This window comes from Balaenoptera acutorostrata, chromosome 1, assembly GCF_949987535.1.
Source record: "Balaenoptera acutorostrata chromosome 1, mBalAcu1.1, whole genome shotgun sequence".
NCBI classification, from domain to species: domain Eukaryota; kingdom Metazoa; phylum Chordata; class Mammalia; order Artiodactyla; family Balaenopteridae; genus Balaenoptera; species Balaenoptera acutorostrata.
The window spans coordinates 118,434,216-118,453,564 of NC_080064.1; the positions used below are offsets into that span (position 1 = coordinate 118,434,216).

General features: G+C 40.1%; 1 pseudogene; it reads left to right on the top strand.

The window, feature by feature from the left end:
- Positions 1 to 17,927: 17,927 nt before the first annotated feature.
- Positions 17,928 to 18,709, top strand: LOC103019083 (40S ribosomal protein S3a-like; annotated as a pseudogene).
- The last annotated feature ends 640 nt before the right edge of the window (positions 18,710 to 19,349 follow it).

The window sequence follows — 19,349 nt, forward strand, 5'->3', positions numbered from 1 at the left end:
ATCTAAGAGGCTTGTGCAATTTTCCTGATGGGAGGGACTGGTGGTGGGTAGAACTGACTGTTGCTCTGGTGGGCAGAGCTCAGTAAATCTTCAATCCACCTTACTGCTGATGGGTGGGTTTGGGTTCCCTTCCTGTTGGTTGTTTGGCCTGAGGCAACTCAACACTGGAGCCTACCAAGGTTCTTTGGTGCGGCTAATGGCGGACTCTGGGAGGTCTCACTCCAAGGAGTACTTCCAAGAACTTGGAAGTTCTTGGAAGTGTCCTTGGCCTCATGGTGAGACACAGCCATCCCCCACCTCTGCAGGAGACCCTCCAACACTAACAGGTAGGTCTGGTTCAGTCTCCTGTGGGGTCACTGCTCCTTCCCCTGTGTCCAATGTGCACACTACTTTTTGTGTGCCTTCCAAACGTGGAGTCTTTGTTTCCCCCAGTCCTGTCAAAGTCCTGCAATCAAATACCGCTAGCCTTCAAAGTCTGATTCTCTAGGAATTCCTCCTCCCATTGCCAGACCCCCAGGTTAGGAAGCCTGACGTGGGGCTCAGAGCCTTCACTCCAGTGGGTGGACTTCTGTGGTGTAAGTGTTCTCCAGTTTGTGAGTCACCCATCCCACAGTTAGGGAATTTGATTTTATTGTGATTGCGCCCCTCCTACCATCTCATTGTGGCTTCTCCTTTGTCTTTGGATGTGGGGTATCTTTTTTGGTGAGTTCCAGTGTTTTCCTGTTGATGATTGTTCAGCAGTTAGTTGTGATTCTGGTGCTCTTGCAAGAGGGAGTGAGAGCACATCCTTCTGCTCTGCCATCTTGAACTAATCTCCCTGTTGCCCAGTGTTTTGCTGAAACATTTGAGGTCTTAGCCAGCAGAGAATAGCAAAACCTATTTACAACACCCTAGGATGAGGGGCTCTACTTTTGCTGGCTGGCCTCTTGCTGGTTCCAGTAGGCGGCAGTACAACTCTGCAGGTGTCTGAGTAAGCTCCAGCTTGGACCTCGGTCTCCAGTGAAACTAAAAGAACTGGAGACCCAGCACACTATCCTGAGGTAGGAGGTAAGCTTAATATTTAAGAAACAAGCAGAAGAAAAGGATCCTGAAGAGGAAAATGAGAAGGATCCACCTGATAGACAGGAGTCTAAGAGAAAGCAATGTCTCAAAAAACAAAACAAAGAAACAAGGAAAAGATTTTCAAAACTATATCCAGATTAGCAAAAAGTATGTCCAATGCATTTAGTAATTGTGTGGTCACTGGTAACGTTGATCTTGGTGAGCATTATTTTTGTGGAGGTAAATGCCAGATTCTCCTTTGCTCTTCTCCTTCTTCCTTCTATTTATTGGATATTTCTTGAGCTACATCTGAGGATGTAGAAATAAAAGTTACATTCTTGTCTGCTCTTAAGCAACTCTCAGTCTCATGGAGGAACCAGCTAGAGAAGCAAAGCATTAAAATGTGGTTGTGAAACTATGGGGTCACTTAGAATGACTGCATAATATAACTCTGTGTTATCAGAGGAGGCTGCTGGGAGAGAAGTTAATAGGTGTGGTTCCTTTGAAGAACAGGGGAAGTATGTTACATAATGAGGATGAACAAGGGTAATATCTGAGAAGCCAGAGAACTTAGTTAGTTCAAGAAACTGAGGATATTTTAATGTGGTTGAAAGAAAAGGAAAGAAAACCTGGTCCATAGTGCTAAGGTTTTAGTGTCCAAGATTAGGAGTTTGGATTTTATCCTGTAGCCTTTCAAGGAGATGTAAAGAAAGGATTTGGGGCAGAGGAATGTTATACTTCAATTCACAGGTTAGAAACAAAACTGATGAAGAGGAGAATGAGACTAGAAACAAGGAGATATTCCAAGGCTATTGGAAGAATCCAGCTAAGCAATAATGAAGGCCTTAGTTGAAGCGGGGCAGGGAGGGGGGTGGATAAACGGAACAAGTCAGATTCAGCAAAACTTGATACCTGGTTTTATATGCGAGTTGAAGGAGAGGGAAAAGGAAGAGTCTGGTTGCTGACTTGGGTGATCAAACCCAAGATAAGAGAAGGGACAAGTTGGGACATGAGAGATGATAAGTTCAGTTTGGGATACGTTAAGATTAAGATGTCTATGACAGAGTTGAATATATGGATGTGGGACTAAAAAGAGTCACCTGAGCTACATACCCGTTACATGTATAAGCAGCACACAAATTGTGGTTGAAGTCATACCATGTGCTAGAAGGATCTTTCTTGGAAAGAAAATGTAAAGTGAAAAGGGGGTTGAGGAGGAGCATCCCCTGTGGCTTAGTCCATGCCAACCTCTATGTCAAAAATACCATTATCTATATGGCTTAAACAACACACGTTTTTTTTGCTCACAGTCCAGGAGGCTGAGAAATCCAAGATGAGGGAACCAACAGACTCAGTGTCTAGTGAGAGTCCACTTACTGGTTCATAGATGGGCATCTTCACACTGTGTTCTTACATGGTAGAAAAGAGGAGGGAGCTCTCTGAGGTCTCTTTTTAAAAAGTATTAATCTAGGACAGGGCCAAGAGAGTGGAGTTGGAAGACCCTGAGCTCATGGGCATAACAAAATTATAACTATTTACAGAGCAACTATTGATGAGAAAAACTGGAAGACTAGCAGAAAAGATCTCCTACAACTAAAGATATAAAGAAGGAGCCACAAGGAGACAGGTAGAAGAGTGAAGACACGGTATAGTCAAGACCCATAACCCAAGGTGGGTGACCCACAAATGGGAGGACTATTATAATTGTAGAGGTTCTTCCCAAAGAGCAAGGAGTCTGAGTCCCACATTGGGCTCCCCTGCCCTGGGGTCCTGCACCAGAAATATGAACCCCCAGAATGTTTGACTTTGAAAGCCAATGGGGCTTACTTTCAGGGGTGTGAGAGGGTTATGGGAAGTAGACATTCCAGTCTTAAAAGGTGACACAAAATTCCCTGTACTGAGGGACCCATGAAAGAGGCAGTAATTTGAAAGGAGCCTGGATCAGACCCACCTGCTGATCTTGGGGAGCCTCATGGAGAAGCAGGAGGCAACTGCAGCTCACCCTGGGGACATAGACACTGGAGACAGCCATTTTGAGGAACTCGTTCTACCATGTGGGAACTTGTTCTACCATTTTGGTATCCTCCCTCTAGCTTATTAGTGCAGGGACTGGCCCAGCCCACCAGCCTTTCAGCACCAGTACTGGGGTGCCTCAAGCCAAGCAGCAAGCTGGTCGAGAACACAGTCCCAGCCACTAGCAGGGCTTCTGCCTTAAGGCCTCCTGAGCCCACGGCCATCCCAGGACCAGACCCTGCCCATCAGAGGGCCCAGGACCACACCACATACACCAGTGCACCAACACTAGCCCTGAGAACACCAGGGTCATGCAGTCAGAGGCCCTGGGACCTGACTGTGCCCACCAATGAACTAGTACTAGCCCCAGGACCATCCTCATCCACCAGTGGGTAGGCAGCAGCCCCACGACCTGCTGGCCTTGGCCCTAGCAGGCCAACCCCAGCTTCAAGACACCTTGGACCCCTCACTCAGCTGCCCTAGGATCAGCCCCACTCATCATAGGCCAACACTAGTCTTGGGACAACTTAGACCCCACAGCCAGTTGTGTCAGGAACTGGCCCTGCTCACCAGTAGACTGACAATAGATTTGGAACCCCTGGCCTCACAACCACCCATGCCAGACCTGGCTCTGCCTACCAGTGGGCCAGCACTAGACCCAAAACCCCCTGGGGTCCTTCAGCTAGCAGCCTCATGACTCAGCCCTGACAACCAGTGGCCAGCAGCTTCCACACAAGGCAGGACCTGGCAACCAACTGGACTGGGGGCCAGCGACATCTACCAGATTGCCCACAATAGTCAGCCTGCCACAACAGAAGGACCCACACAGCCCAAATAGGGGGCAATCCTAGAGCATAGAGCTCTGGTGACCAGAGGGGAACACGCTATTGGGAGGCATAGGAGGTCTCCTCCAAAAGGTCACTTCTCCAAGCACAGGAAACATAACCAACCTACAGATACATAGAAATAAAAACAGCAAATTAAGCAAAATGAGGTAACAGAGGAATATCTTCCAAATGAAGGAATAAGATAAAACCCCAGAAGCAGAACTAAGTGAAGTGGAGATAGGCAATCTACCCTATAGAGAGTTCAAGTTAATGATCATAAAGATGTTCAAATAACTCAGAAGAAGACTGGATGAACAGAATGAGAAGTTAGAAGTTTTTAACAGTTAGAAAATATGAAGGAGACCAGAGATGAAGAATACAATCATTGAAATGAAAAATACACTAGAAGTAATCAACAGTAGATTAGATGATTCAGAGGAATGGATCAGCAAGCTGGAAGACAGAGTAAGGGAAATAAGTGTAAAGGAACAGAAAAAAAGAATAAAGAATAAAAAGAAATGAGGGCACTTTAAGAGACCTCTGGGACAACATCAAGCATACTAACATTCACATTATAAGGGTCTCAGAAGGAGAAGTGAGAGAGCAAGGGGCAGAGAACAAGTTTCATACAAGGGATCTCCCATAAGGCTATCAGCTGACTTTTCAGCAGAAACTCTGTAGGCCAAAATGGAGTGGCCCAATATATTTAAAGTGATGAAAGGGAAAAACCACAACCAAGAACACTCTACCCAGCAAGGCTTTAAATCAGATTTGACGGAGAAATCAAAAGTGTTACAGACAAGCAAAAGCTAAAAGAGTTCACACCACACCAGCTTTACAAGAAATGTTAAAGGGACTTCTCTAAGTGAAAAAGAAAGGCCACAACTAGAAACATGAAAATTATGAAAGGAAAAATCTCATTAGTAAAGGCAAATATACAGTAAATCAGCCATGTATAAAGTTAGGAGGGAGGGTAAAAGACAAAGGTAGTAAAATCGTGTATATCTGCAGCAAGTAATTAAGGGACACACAAAACAAAAATATGTAAAATATGACATCAAGAACAGTTAGTGTGTTGGGGGGAGTGAAAATGCAGGGTTGTCAAATGCATTTGAATTTAAGAGATCAGCAATTTAAAATAACTATATGTGTGTGTGTATATAAACAGATAGATACAGATAGATAGTTATGTACAATGGGGGGAATATAGTCAACTAATATCTTTGTATGATGACATCATAACTAGACTTAACGTGGTGATCATTTTGAAATATATAGAAATACCAAATTGCTATGTTGTGGCACAGGAACTAACACAGTGTTGTAGGTCAATTACACTTCAAAAATAAACAAACAAATCATAGAAAAAGATCACATTTGTGGTTACCAGAGGCTGGGGTTGTGGGGAGAGGAATTGGATGAAGGTGGTCAAAAGCTACAAACTACCAGTTATAAGATAAATAAGTACTAGGAATGTAATGTTCAACATGATAAATATAATGACCACTGCTGTACCTTAAATATGAAAATTGCTAAAAGAGTAAATCCTAAGAGTTCTCATCACTAGAAAAAAATTTTTTTCTATTTCTTTAATTTTGTTTCTTTATGAGATGATGGGTGTTCCCTAAACTTGTTGTAATAATCATTCATGATGTATGAAATTCAAATCATTACGGTGTACACCTTAAACTTACGCAGTGCTGTATGTCAATTATATCTCAATGAAACTAGAAGGGAAAAAAGACCACTAATCCCATTCATGAGGGCTCCACCCTCCTGAGCTAATCATCTCCCAAAGGTCCCACCTTCTAATGCTATCACACTGGAGATTAAGTTTCAACAGAAGACTTAGGGTGTTGGAAAGGGAGGGGCACACAAACATCCAGTCTATAGCATCCTGGCAACACTAACATTTAAAGAATTGTAATGGAAGAGACATACACAGAGGAGATTGACAACAACTCACTAGAAAAGTAGGAAGAAAATTAAAGCGTTTTAAAGGAAGTCAATAGGAAATTAGAGAATTTGAAGAACTGGGATATTAACAATGTCAAATACTGCAGAAATGAAATACAATAATGTTACAGGGATGTGTTCATTGCAATGTATATAAACAGGCAATTTATAGAATAAGAATAAGAAAATGCTTAATAAACATGAAAAATGCACATTCATTCTAGGAATCAGAGAAATGTAAATTAAACAGATATTGATAATATCGCCTATCAAATTGGAAAAAAATAATTGATAGATTCCAGTGATGACAAAATTAGAGGAAACCAGATACATACACTGTTTATGGAAGTATAAATTGGTGCGGACTTTTTGGAGAAAAATTTATTGTTGCCTGTCAAAATTTTAACTGTTTGATACCCTTGGTACTCTGTTCTACTTGTAACAACCTGTATACACACATACTGGCACAATTGCACAAGGATAAGTGAGACGTAAAACAATGTTCATTACAACATAATTCACAATGAAAGAAGTTGGAAATAATTTACAAATACCAATCAATAGGAGGTTGGGTGAATAAATTATGGTATAAACATACTGGGGAACAATATGGATCTGTAATACAGAATGAGACAAAACAGAAGGTATTGATCTAAAAGAAATCTGTTATATATTGTTGAAGAAAAATATTGTAGACAAATACACATGAGAGACTCCTATTTTTTAATTTTTATTTTATAGAAATATAGTTAATTTACAATGTTGTCTTAATTTCTGCTGTACAGCAAGGTGATTCAGTTATATATATCCTTTTTTATATTTTTTTCCATTATGGCTTATCACAGGATATTAAATATAGTTCCCTGTGCTATACAGTAGGACCTTGGTGTTTATCCATTCTATATATAATAGTTTGCATCTGCTAATCCCAAACTCCACTCCTGTTTCATTTCTACCTCTCTGATTCTATTTCTTGTGTTCATTTTTATTACTGGCAGTTCTCAGAATTGTGTCCTTCATCCTTTCTCTTCTCACATATGTTCCCTGAATGATTTACTCTTTTCCTGTGGCTTCATCTATCCCCTGTCATGTTATTTGTGATGGAATTTTTCTAATATCAAGAAGATAAAGTTGATATCAGTATAAGCAATTGGCATACCAGTCTAAACATGCATTGACTGTAGCTCATTCAGTTAAAACTTCACAAGGGTGGCATATTTTTTTGTGCATCTGAGAATGTTCCTTCTTTTCCCTTGTACTAAATGATGACTTGAAGTGGCAATAGAGTTCTTGGGTCATCATCTGCACCTTCCTCAACTCTGTAGATGTTATTCAAGCCTTTTATGACATTTTTGCAGCAGAAAGTAGAATTTTCAGGTCTGGTGGTGCTGGTGGTTCTCCCCTATCCAGCTATCTGACTGTGGAAATCACCACCATTTACTTCCTGGATGTATAGTTCCCTCACAGGAGAGTGACTCTCAAGGCAGGCCTCACTCTTCCCTCACTCTTGTCTGGTCTACACAGCTTTATCTCTCTAATAAACAAGCTCAGCCAAAGATGGTTTTCCTCTAAGTTTGAGAGGTAATCTCTAAACCCTTGGAATGTCAAGCCTGATAAGAGTGTCTTTGTTTGCCAGGGGAGCTTGCACCTGCCAGATAGTAACAACGTGATTTAGGTTAGGGGATTTGAGCCACATCAAAAATGTGATTCAACGTGGAGACTTTGGGTCATATATAGCAACTCAACTTCCTGAAGGGCTGAAAATTGAGATCAGCAATATTGGAGCCTGAATGATGAAACACCAACACTGACTCTGGACACCAAGACTGGAGTAAGCATCCCTGACTGACAATACTTTAGGTATATTGTCATTCATCACTGCCAGGAAGAGTTAATGCTGTTCATGACTCCATGGGAAGAGGACAATTGGAAGATCCATGTTTAAAACCCTCCTGGACTCGGCCACAAGCATCCCTTCCTTTGGCTTCTTTTAATCTGTAAACTTTCCCTATAATAAATCATAACCATGAGTATAAAGATTTTGGTGAATTTTTTTTTAACAAATGGAGAGAGAGACCCAGAGAGGTCAGCACAGCAAAGAGCTCACACAGTGGCCAAGTGGCAGAACCAGGATTCAAACCCAAGCCCTGCGGTGTACACTAATCCCCTGGGCCAACTCTGTTCTTGTTCACAGGGGCCTGTGAGGGTAAGGTTCATTTTGCTGCTCTCCAGAACTGCCTGGAGAGCCTGGTATTTCAACCTGGTTACAAATCTCGAACCTTTCACATGTGAGGTGAATTCTAGTGAGTTATCAAAATAGAGTGTGGTTTTGGGAAGCCCCTGAACTTGTAATTAGTGTCAGAAGTGAGGGAGTTCTTAGGGACTGCCCCTAACTTCACAGTTGGCTAACCTTCACACAGAGACTTTCTGGAGGTTGAGAAAGTGTAGACTGAAGTACCAAGATCTTCTCCCCTTTTGGAGAAAACAGTGGTTTTCTACTTTTCTGTGAATGTTCTGGAAGGCATTAAATTCCATTCATTTATCACACTATTCTCTAGTCACCCTCCACTGTTCCCATTATTTGAGTAGAACAGTTTATAACTCTGATTGTGCTGTTATATTCCCAGGAGGTAAATTTCTTGCATGTTCCAGTAAACATGCCATCTCCTTTTAAGATAAAATTGACAAACCTTTATCTAGACTAAGAAAAAAAGAGAGAAGACTCAAATAAATAAAAACAGAAATGAAGGAGGAGACATTACAACTCACACCACAGAAATACAAAACATCACAAGAGACTACCATGAACTACTATATGCCAACAAACTAGATAACCCAGAAGAAATGGATCAATTCCCAGAAATGTGCAACCTGTCAAGACTGAATAAAGAAGAGATAGAAAATTTGAACAGACCAATGACAAGAAAGGAGATTGAATCAGTAATCAAAAACTTCTCAACAAAGAAAAAGCCAGGACCAGATGGTTTCACTGGTGAATTCTACCAAACATTTAAAAAAGAATTAACACCAATCCTTCTCAAACTCTTCAAAAAAAACTGAAGAGGAGAGAACATCCCTAAACTAATTTTATTACGCTAGCATTACCCTGATACCAAAGCTAAATAAGGAACTACAGGAAAAGAAAACTACAGGCCAATATCCTTGATGAATATAGATGCAAAGATTCTCAACAAAATACTAGCACACTAAATTCAACAACATATTAAAAGGATTATACATCGTGATCAAGCAGAATTTATCCCTGGGATTTCAACACAGGCAAATAAATAAATGTGATAAGCCATATTAATAGAATGAAAGATAAAAATCATATGATCATCTTAATAGATGCAGAAAAAGCATTTAAAAAAATTCGGCATCTTTTATAATAAAAATTCAGCAAATGGGGTGTAAAAGGAATGTACCTCAACATAGTAAAGGCCATATATGACAAAACCATAGCTAACGATATACTCAGTGGTGAAAGGTTGAAAGTTTTCCTTCTAACGTTAAGAAAGTGGGCACAAATGTGCCCACTCTCACCACTCTCATTCGACGTAGAGCTGAAAGTCCTAGCCAGAGCCGTTAAACAAGAAGAAGAAATAAAGGCATCCAATTAGAAAGCAAGAAGTAAACTTGTCTAAATAGTCATAAAAACTCCACCAAAAAACTGTTAGAACTAATAAAGGAATTTAATAAAGTTGTAGGATACAAAATCAACATACAAAAATCAACTGCATTTTTTTAACTAGCCACAAGATTTTATTGTAGGGATCAATACATATATCTTTCTGAGAAATAGTTTGAGCTATTCACTTGATGGTTATGAACACAACAGGATCTGTGTTATTGGTATATTTTTGGTTTGCTTGTCAAGGGAAAATCATGAGTCGTTTTTATATATTAACAATGAACTAGCTGAAAAATAAAGAAAACAATCTTATTTGTAATAGCATCAAAAATAATAAACTATTTAGGAATAAATTTAACCAAGGATTTGAAAAATTTGTAAACTGAAAACCACAAGGCTTTGGGCTTCCCTGGTGGTGCAGTGGTTGAGAATCTGCCTGCCAATGCAGGAGACACGGGTTCGAGCCCTGGTCTGGGAAGATCCCACGTGCCGTGGAGCAGCTGGGCCCGTGAACCACAATTACTGAGCCTGCACATCTGGAGCCTGTGCTCCACAACAAGAGAGGCCACGATAGTGAGAGGCCCACGCACCGCGATGCAGAGTGGCCCCCGCTTGCCACAACTAGAGAAAGCCCTCATACAGAAATGAAGACCCAACACAGCCATAAAAATAAATAAATAAATACTTTTTTTTTTTTTTTTAATTTTTGTTTTTATTTATTTATTTATGGCTGCATTGGGTCCTTGTTTCTGTGCGAGGGCTTTCTCCTGTTGCGGCAAGTGGGGGCCACTCTTCATCGCGGTGCGTGGGCCTCTCACCATCGTGGCCTCTCTTGTTGTGGAGCACAGGCTCCAGACGCGCAGGCTCAGTAATTGTGGCTCACGGGCCCCGCCGCTCCGCGGCATGTGGGACCCTCCCAGACCAGGGCTCGAACCCGTGTCCCCTGCATTGGCAGGCAGACTCCCAGCCACTGCGCCACCAGGGAAGCCCCAATAAATAAATACTTTTTAAAAAAATCACAAAGCTTTGATGAAAGAAATTGAAGACACAAATAAATGAAAAAATGTCCTGTGTTCATGAATTGGAAGATTTAATATTGTTAAAATATTCATACTACCCAAAGCCATCTATAGATTCAGTACAAACTCTATCAAAATTCCAATGGCATTTTTCATAGAAATAGAAAAATTTATATGGAACCACAAAAGACCAAAAGTAGCCATAGCAATCCTGAGAAAGGAGAACAAGGCTGGAGGCATCACATGTTCTGATTTGAAACTTTATTTCAAAGCTATAGTAATCAAAACAGTGTGGTACTGGCATAAAGACAGACACATAGACCAGTGGAACAGAATTGAGAGTCCAGGAATAAACACATGTATATACAGTCAACTAATATTTGACAAGGGCGCCAAGAATACTCAATGGGAATAGTATAGTCTTCAATAAATGGTGCTGGGAAAACTGGTTATTTACATGCAAAAGAATGAAATTAGATCCCTATCTTATACCAGTCACAAAAACTATCAAAATGGATTAAAGATTTAAGTGTAAGACCCAAAACTGTGATACTCCTAGAAGAAAACATAGCTGAAAAACTCCTTGGCACTGGTGTTGGTAATGGTTTTTTGAATATGACACCAATAGAACAAACAACAAAAGCAAAAATAAACAAGTGGAGCTACCTCAAACTAAAAAGCTTCTGCACAGCAAAAGAAACAATAGAAAAGGTGACCTACTGAATTGGAGAAAGTATTTGCAAACCATCTGATAAAGGGTTAACATCCAAAATATATAAGAAACTCATGCAACCTGCACCCCAATGTTCATTGCAGCACTATTTACAATAACCCAGGTATGGAAGCAACCTAAATGATTATTGACAGGGGAGAGGATAAAGAAGATGTGGTACATATATACAATAGAATATTACTCAGCCCTAAAAAAGAATGAAATCGTTCCACTTGCAGCAACGTGGATGGACCAAAGATTGTCATACTGAATAAAGTATGAAGTAAGTAAGTCAGAGAAGAACAAATATCATATGATATCGCTTATATGTGGAATCTAAAAAAATGGCACAAACGAACTAATCTACAAAACAAATAGAGTCACAGAAGTAGAAAACAATCTTATGGTTACCGGGAGGAAAGGGGGGAGGGTTAAATTGGGAAATAGGGATTGACATATACACACCACTATATATAAAATAGATAACTAATAAGGACCTACTGTATAGCACAGGGAACTCTACTCAATACTATGTGATGACCTACATGGGAAAAGAATCTAATAAAGAGTAGATATCTGTATATATATAACTGATTTACTTTGCTTTACAGCAGAAAGTAACACAATATTGTAAATCAACTATACTTCAATAAAAAATATATATATGGAACTCATGCAACTCAATAGAAAGAAATATGATTTAAAAATGGACAGAGGACATGAATAGGCATTTTTCCCAAAGAAGACATATAAATGACCAACATGTCCATGACTTATTAGCTCCATGAACTTGGATGTCAAAATCTCTTTCCAGATTTGGGAAATTCTCAGCCATTATTTCTTTTTGTTTGTTTTTTGTTTTTTTTTTTTTAGAACTCTCATTTTTTTTTTAACATCTTTGAGTATAATTGCTTTACAATGGTGTGTTAGTTTCTGCTTTATAGCAAAGTGAATCAGCTATACATATACATATATCCCCATTACTCCTCCTTCTTGTGTTTCCCTCGCACCCTCCCTATCCCACCCCTCTAGGTGGACACAACACAACAGGCTGATCTCCCTGTGCTATGTGGCTGCTTCCCACTAGCTATCTATTTTATGTTTGGTAGTGTATATATGTCCATGCCACTATCTCACTTCATCCCAGCTTACCCTTCCCCCTCCCCGTGTCCTCAAGTCCATTCTGTACATCTGCGTCTTTATTCCTGTCTTGCCCCTAGGTTCTTCAGAACCTTTTTTTTTTTTTTTTTTTTTTTAGATTCCATATATATGTGTTAGCATACAGTATTTGTTTTTCTCTTTCTGACTTCCTTCACTCTGTATGACAGACTCTAGGTCCATCCACCTCACTACAAATAACTCAATTTCTTTTCTTTTTATGGCCGAGTAATATTCCATTGTATATATGTGCCACATCTTCTTTACCCATTCATCTGTCGATCGACACTTAGGTTGCTTCCATGTCCTGGCTATTGTAAATAGAGGTTCAATGAACATTGTGGTACGTGACTCTTTGAATTATGGTTTTCTCAGGGTATATGCCCAGTAGTGGGATTGCTGGGTCATATGGTAGTTCTATTTTTAGTTTTTAAAGGAACTTCCATACTGTTCTCCATAGTGGCTGTATCAATTTACATTCCCACCAACAGTGCAAGAGGGTTCCCTTTTCTCCACACCCTCTCCAGCATTTATTGTTTCCAGATTTTTTGAAGATGGCCATTCTGATCTGTGTCAGGTGATACCTCGTTGTAGTCTTGATCTGCATTTCTCTGATGATTAGTGATGTTCAACGTTCTTTCATGTGTTTGTTGGCAATCTGTATATCTTCTTTGGAGAAATGTCTATTTAGGTCTTCTGCCCATTTTTGGATTGGGTTGTTTGTTTTTTTGACATTGAGCTACATGAGCTGCTTGTAAATTTTGGAGATTAATCCTTTGTCAGTTGCTTCATTTGCAAACATTTTCTCCCATTCTGAGGGTTGTCTTTTCATCTTGTTTATGGTTTCCTTTGCTGTGCAAAAGCTTTTAAGTTTCATTAGGTCCCATTTGTTTATTTTTGTTTTTATTTCCATTTCTCTAGGAGGTGGGTCAAAAAGGATCTTGCTCAGCCATTATTTCTTTAAGTAAGCTTTCTGCCCCTTTTTCCTCCTCTTCTCCTTCTGGGTCTCCAATCATGTGTAGATTTTTTATTTTAATGTTAGCCCATAATTCACATAGGCTTTCTTCACTCTTTTTCATTGTTTTTTCTTCTCTGAGAGAATGATTCAAAGGACCTGTCTTCTAGTTCACTAATTCTTCTATTTGGTTGAGTCTGTTGTTGAAGCTCTCTATGGACTCTTTCAGTTTAGTTACTGTATTCTGCAACATAGGATTTCTGTTTTGGGTTTCTTTTTTGGTTTTTTTTTTTTTTAATGGTTTCTATTTCTTTGTTGAACTTTTCATTTTGTTCCTGCACTGTTTTCCTAATTTTATTTAGTTGTCTATATGTGTTCTTAGAGTTCACTGAATTTAAGAAGATTATTCTGAATTCTTTGTCAAATACTTTATAAATCTCCATTTATTTAGGGTCAGCCATTGGAGCTTTATTAGTTTCCTTTGATGGTGTCATGTTTCCTTGATTATTCATGATCCTTGTGGCCTTGAATTGGTGTCTGCACATTTGAGGAAGTAGGCACCTCTTCCAGTCTTTAAAGACTAGCTTCAGCAGGCAAAACCCTTTACCAGTCAGCCCATCCAGAGATCCAGAGATCCTGAGTGGGCTTGCTTCTTGAGTCCTTGGACTGGCAAGTATGGTGCCTGGGTCAGCAGACTGGCAGGCCTGGTGCTTGGGTTCATTTGTGCCTAGGTCCATGGGTTGGGCCTGGAGCCTGGGTTCACTTGGGTGGGTCTGATGCATAAGTCTGTGGTGGGGAGCCTGGGATCTGTGTCCAAATGGGAAGACCTGTCTTCTAGGACCACAGGGGTCAACCAAGGCTCCAGGTACCAGTGAGATGAGCCTGACATCTGGGTCTAAAGGGACCAGCCAGGTGCTGGGTTGGGCCAGGAACCTGGTTTTGTGGGAGCCAGCCTGGAGGCTGGGGACATGGGGATTGGCCTGGACCTAGGGTGATCCTGGAGCCTGAGGCCACAGCTGCTGGCCTGAAGGTTGGGTCTGAGAGAAGTCATCTGGCACTGGGACAGACCAGGAGCCTGGGTCTGTAAGAGATTATCTAAAGTCTAGGTCTGCAGGGGCCATCCTGGCACTGGGGCAGGCTGGCAGCTTGGGGTGTGGTAGCATGGGCCCAGCTGGAGTCTGGGTTCATAGGAGCTTAGATTCATGGGAGCTGTTTGGGAGCTGGGGCCACAGTAGTCATGAGCTAAGGGAGCTGCCTTGCTCTGGGGTGGTCCAGGAGGCTGGGTTCACTGGAGTCCACCAGGAGCCTGTTGTCACAGAAGCTGCCTGGAGCCACTGGAGTTGTTCAAATTGATGTTTCTAGGAGGGGACAGACACTAAAAAATCCTACACCACCATCTTGCTCATTCTACTCCTGTCTCTTCTAACACTGAATTTTTCTATACACTTGCTAATCACAATACCTGTGTGTTCTTTTTGTGAGTTTTTACTAACTGTAACTGCATTCATTTGCCCAATTTAGCTGTGGAGTCAATACTGACTACTTACATGAGATCAGAGCTGGTCACAGCTTGTCAGGGGCACATGGTAGCAAGTTCTTCCAGTGTGCTTTCTAGTCTTAGTATCAATTTGATGTGATTTTCACCTTAATGTGCTAACACAGTCTACCTTCTTTACATCAAAATATAGTATTTTATATAAAAATCACCCTAAATTTCCACAAAATGGCTCCCGAAGTGATTTGTAAATCTGTTTATACTAATTTGCACAGCTGCTAAGTAACTGAAATATGTTGAGCTTTCTACCAAATCCCCCCCTCCTTTTTTTGAAAAAGATTTACATTACAGTCAGCCTTCCATATCCATGTTTCTAGAACCCACAGATACAGAGGGTGATTGTAAAGGACTTGAGCATCCAGGGTATTTTGGTATGGAGTGGGCAGTCCTAGACTCAATCTCCCATGGATACCAAGGGACTACTGTATATGATTATAATGTCAGAATTTACAATTGGTGGCATGAGCTCTGTGAAAACAGAGACTAGACGTAGCAGACATCTCCATGTTTGTCAACTTACACACACCCTCAGTCTCCCACCTACCTCTCCCATCCCTCTTACCTAAGCCTGACACATGGCACACATATCTGTGCCAGCAGATAGCAGCAAAGAGTCAGGGAATCAGAGATGAGGTATCAGTTAGGAGTGCTGTGGCCTACCTGAAGGGGTCAGGTGGCTTTTCTGCAGTGGGGAGGGAGCTGGAACATCAATGCAGAGGGCAGAGGGCAAGTGGAGACGCACAGCAGGCATATGGCTCACCAGCATTCCTCACGTAAAGACTGGGACTAGGGGACTTCCCTGGCGGTCCAGTGGTTAAGACTTTGCCTTCCAATGCAGGGGGTGTGGGTTCGATCCCTGGTCAGGGAGCTAAGATTCCATATGCCTCCCGGCCAAAAAACCAAAACATAAAAACATAAGCAATATTGTAAAAAATTCAATAGAGACTTAAAAAAAAAAAAGACTGGGACTTCATCTGTTTATGCTTACAGCCCAAGGCCTGGCTCTTTATAACTGATTAGAAGCTATTTTAAATGAATTATAATTAAAATAATAGCTAATGTTTACTGAGGACTTACTAGGAGGTAATCTTGAACTATGTCAAGATTAGTAAACAAGTGTTAACCTGTGAGTCAAGTTAGAAAAATATCTCGTATACGATATGGTTGTTTGCTGGAGTCCTGTTCACTCCTTTGTTTGTTCTCATAATTTGCCTTCATATTCCTTTGGATTTTCTACATCAGCAGTAATGTGATCTAAAAATATGATAATTTGTGTCTCCTTTTCTAATCCACATACATTTTTATTTTTCTTGTCTCATTGCTTTGGCCAAGACACCAGTTAATTAATAAATAGTAGCAGTAACTGGAGAAATTCTTGCCTTATTCCTGACTTTGATAGTATTGCTTCTAAAGGCTCACTACCTAAATATGATGTTTGCTGTAGTTTTCTACAAATTTTTGCAATTATGAGTGAGTACTGAATTTTACCAAGTTTTTATTAAATCTTCTGAGATCTTACCAATTAACAAGGAGTCATTTTTAAAGATTCCACCATTATTTCAATGAGAGAAAGATAGATAGATAGATATATTAGAAAGGCTATAAAAACACATGATCAGACTACTCATTACAGAGAAGATGAAGTGGGCACACTTCTCTCTACTTTTCCAAGAACAGATAAAAACTCTGGACATTATATATAAAACACAAATACAAGAAGATTCTAAAAGGTGGAGAGAAGAAGTGCTGGTTAGGGACCTCAAGATACAAGGAATGACATCGTGGTTAGTTCCCTGGGTTTCCTTTTTGTCATGTATATATCTTGGGCTGTGTGTTAAACAAGTCTGTAACCCAGAAATGCCAATCCCAAGAGAACTCTTCTCTCTCTTGGCAAAGGATGAGAAAAGAGATGGCCTAGCAAGACAGAAGCCTTTAGGCAATAATCACCTTATTCTGGCCAAATGCCATTGGAAAAATGTGGGACCCCACACCATCAGCAAGGCCAAGAGGAAGGCCTAGACCTCCATCTCTCTTGGCAGTAAGGAGGAATCCCTCCTCTTCCCAACTGGGGTGACATCAGAAGAGGCTGAGTGGGAAGACTGAACTTCCATTCCCACCCTGAAGTAATAAGGCAGTACTTCCCTCTCTTGCTTGGGGTATTATTGAGCAAGGACAAGGGAGAATTTGGATTTTCACAACCACCCAGTGGTAATAACATCACCTACCCCACCACCACAGTGTCAAAAATCACTCATCATACCAAAAACCAGGAAAATATCAACTTGAATGAAGAAGAGACAATCAATAGGAATCAAAACCAAGATGACAGATGTTGGAATTATCTGGCAAGGATTTTAAAGCAGCCATCATAAAAATGCTTCAACAAGTAATTATAAAACCCTGGAAATGAAAAAAGACAAAACCACTAGAAAGTCTCAACAAGAGAACAGAATATATGAAGAAGGAACAAAGGGAAGTTTTAGAAGTGAATAATGCAGTAAATGAAATTTAAAAGTCACTTGATGGGCTTAATAGCAAAACGGAGATTATAAAGGAAAGAATCAGTGTACTTGAAGATAGAAAATAGAAAATGCCCAATCTGAACAACAGAAAGAAAATAGACTGAAAAAAATTAACAGAGACTCAGAGCTCTATGGGGGCAATAATAGAAAATCTAACATTCTTGTTATCAAAGTCTCAGAATGAGAGGAGAAAAAATAAGAATGCTGGGCTAAAAAGAGAAAAACTATTCAAAAAGTACTGAAATTTCTCCAAACTTGGCAAAAACATAAATCTACAGATTCAAGAAACTGAATGAACCCCAAAGAAACTCAAAGAAATACATACCAAGACACATAATAATCATCCAGCTGAAAACTAACAAAAAAGAAAAAATATCTTCATAACAGAGAGAAACAACATATTAACTACAGGAGAAAACAATTTAAATGACTGCTGATTTCTCATCAGAAACCAATGCGGGCAAGAGGAGTAGCATAACATTTTTCAAGTGCTGCAAGAAAAGAACTGTCAATCTAGAATTCTATACCCAGGGTCAGCAAGAACAAGCGCCTTACAAAGGGTGGTAAAAAGGGAGCCAAGAAGAAAGTGGTTGACCCATTTTCTAAGAAAGATTGGTATGATGTGAAAGCACCAGCTATGTTCAATATAAGAAATATTGGGAAAACACTAGTCACGAGAACTCAAGGAAGGAAAATCGCATCTGATGGCCTCAAGGGTCATATTTTTGAAGTGAGCTTTGCTGATCTGCAGAATGATGAAGTTGCATTTAGAAAATTCATGCTAATTACTGAGGATGTTCAGGACAAAAACTGCCTGACTAATTTCCATGCCATGGATCTTACCCATGACAAAATGTGCTCCATGGTCAAAAAATGGCAGACCATGATTGAAGCTCACATTGATGTCAAGACTACCTATGGTTATTTGCTTCGTCTATTCTGTATGGGTTTTACTAAAAAACACAACAATCAGATTCGGAAGACCTCTTATGCCCAATACCAGAAGGTCCTCCTCCAGATCCGCAAGAAGATGATGAAAATCATGACCCAAGAGGTGCAGACAATTGACTTGAAAGAGGGTAAATAAATTCATTCCAGGCAGCATTGGGAAAGACAGAAAAGGCCTTCCAATCTATTTATCCACTCCATGATGCCTTTGTTAGAAAAGTAAAAATGCTGAAGAAGCCCAAGTTTGAATTGGGAAAACTCATGGAGCTACATAGTGAAGGTAGTAGTTCTGGAAAAGCTACTGGGGATGCAGCAGGTGCTAAAGTTGAATGAACTGATGGATATGAGCCACCAGTCCAAGAATCTGTTTAAAAATCAGACTTCTAATGGTGATAAATAAAAGATCTTATTTGTGAAAAAAAATAGAATTCTATACCTAGGAAATGAAGGTGAAATCAAGACATCCTCATTGTGAAGGAAAACTAAAAGTATTTGTCACCAGCAGACCTACCCTAAAAGAATGGCTAAAGGAATATCTTGAAACAGAAAGAAAAAAGAAGGAAACTTGGAACATCAGGAATAAAGAAAGAGCAATGGAAAGAGTAAAAATATGGGTTAAATATCATGGACTATCCTTCTCCTCATTTCCTTCTTTTTATTGGCTGCACCAGGCGGCTTGCAGGATTTTAGTTCCCCCACCAGGGATTGAACCCAGGCCCTGGAAGTGAAAGTACTGAGTCCTAACCACTTGACCACCAGGGAATTCCCTATCCTTCTCCTCTTGAGTTTTCTAAGTTATATTTGACAATTGAAGCAAAAATTATAACATTACCTGATATGGTTCTCAATATGTGGAGAGGATATAGTTAAGATAAGTTATTAAGGAGTGATGGTAAAGGAATCTTGCAACGGTAATGTTTCTACATGCTAGTTGAACTGGTAAAAAGCCAACATCAGTAAACCATAAGTTACGTATGTTTAATATAATGCCTTGAGCAGCCATTTAAAAATC